Source organism: Mastomys coucha, unplaced genomic scaffold (genome assembly GCF_008632895.1).
Source record: "Mastomys coucha isolate ucsf_1 unplaced genomic scaffold, UCSF_Mcou_1 pScaffold1, whole genome shotgun sequence".
Lineage (NCBI taxonomy): Eukaryota > Metazoa > Chordata > Mammalia > Rodentia > Muridae > Mastomys > Mastomys coucha.
Window position 1 is genome coordinate 86,714,014 of NW_022196891.1, and position 1,939 is coordinate 86,715,952.

The 1,939-nt window shown below is 44.7% G+C and overlaps 1 pseudogene; it reads left to right on the plus strand.

The window, feature by feature from the left end:
* Positions 1 to 765: 765 nt before the first annotated feature.
* On the plus strand, positions 766 to 1,324 carry LOC116071902 (annotated as a pseudogene).
* Positions 1,325 to 1,939: the final 615 nt, after the last annotated feature.

Sequence of the window (1,939 nt, forward strand, 5' to 3'; positions counted from 1 at the left end):
TCCCCCATACACAGACCCAGAAGCCAACTGTATCAGGACTGTCCCTCACTGAGACTCCCTTTCAAGGTAACTCAAGGTCGTGTTGCAAGGACAGTAAAAACTAGCCATCACGTGACAGTCTTTAGGCAGAAGGCTATACGGTTATTCAAAAGTCTCCCAAGGATGTGTCAAGGAGTCTCTGTTGGTCCTTTGACTTTTCAAGAGGAATGATGCTTTGCTATTTAATAAGGGAGCTTCCAAATTGTAAAATAACCCCCTAGTAACCGTGAGTTTGTATTTGTTACATATTTCAATGAAACCATTTACCAAGATCATCTTTACTCAGTACTCTGAGTACCTGTGACCATACACCTGACAGGAACATGAAGGCTCCAGTTTTTAAGAGTTCAGCCCACGGTCACCTGGCCCTAAGGCTTCAACAAAACATCATGACAATGAAAGTGTGTGGTGAGGGTCTTCATCTCATGGTAGAAAAGAATCACTACCATAGACAGGAAGTGGCTAGCAACAAGATGCCCACAAGGGTATCTCCAAATGTCTCCCAAAACAGGCCCACCAGAGAGGAACCAGACCTTCAGTACGTGAGCCTATGGGGGCCACTTCTTATTTAAACCATATATTACCTGAACTGATGAGTGTGTCTACTGTCCTGTGGAGATGATATTGCTTCATGTTAGAAAGAGAGAATTGACATTTCGGCTTTCAGCTCCAAGGAGGCTACGGTGCAACTTTCTTCAATCGCCCGGAATCCGGGTTCATCCGACACCAGCCACCTCCACCATGCCACTCAAGTTCAACCCCAATGAGATCAAAGTTGGGTACTTGAGGTGCACCAGAGCCGCGGTCAGTGCCACATCTGCCTTGACCCCTAAATTGGTCCTCTGGGTCTGTCTCCAAAAAAAAGTTGGTGATGACATTGCCAACGCTATCAGTGACTGGAGAGTTCTCAGAATTACAGTGAAACTGACCATCCAGAACAGACAGACCTAGATTGAGGTGGTACCCTGTGCCTCTGCCCTGATCATCAAAGCCCTCAAAGAGCCACCAAGAGACAGGAGGAAGCAGGAGAACATTAAACAGTGGAAACATCGCTTTTGATGAGACTGTCAACATTGCTCGGTAGAGGAGACACTGGTCTTTGGCCAGAGAACTTTCTGGAACAAAGGAGACCCTGGGTACTGCACAGTCTGTGGGCTGCAATGTGGATGGCCACCACCCTCATGACATCATAGATGGCATCAACAGTGGTGCAGTGGAATGCTCAGCTAGTCAAGAAGCAACAAGAAAATATTTCAATAAAAGACTATCTAATAAAAAAAAATAGAGGGAATTGTGTTGGGACAGTAATTCACTTGCAGAAGGTCGGGTTGTGATATTGGTTCTTATCTAGGAGGCTGGCTGATTCACACTGACCAGAAAAATACCAGTTTTCATGGAATCCCAAGTTGTCAAATGCTTTGAATGTCACTTCTAAACACAGCAAATGGGCACATAATCACTCTGAATTTTTTTCTTTCATAGTAATCAGGAACTTCAGGCCTCTTGTTCGTTCCTACTCTGGTAACTACTTGTGTGGCACAGATGTGATATATGAAAGAGAAATGTCCTACCCACATGAGCATAGCATGTAACTGCTGATATACATAGAACATATACTCTACAACGAATCAAGCTAGGGATCTCAGGAGAACTCCAAAGGATGAAACAAGCGTCTAGAAACTGGAGACAGAAAGTCAAGCGATACATGACTGAATCCAGGCATCCTGTGTGTGCTCTGTGAGCTTCAGTCAGAGAAGCTCCCTTTTGCCATGGGTGCAGTTGTTGCACATCTGTTACACAGATCTGCGGGCTGAGAGCTAAATTGTTGAATGCTCGGGCCTAGGAAGGATGTAAATTATTTTACACATTACCCCTACAAGTCTTATGGAATCTCATACAA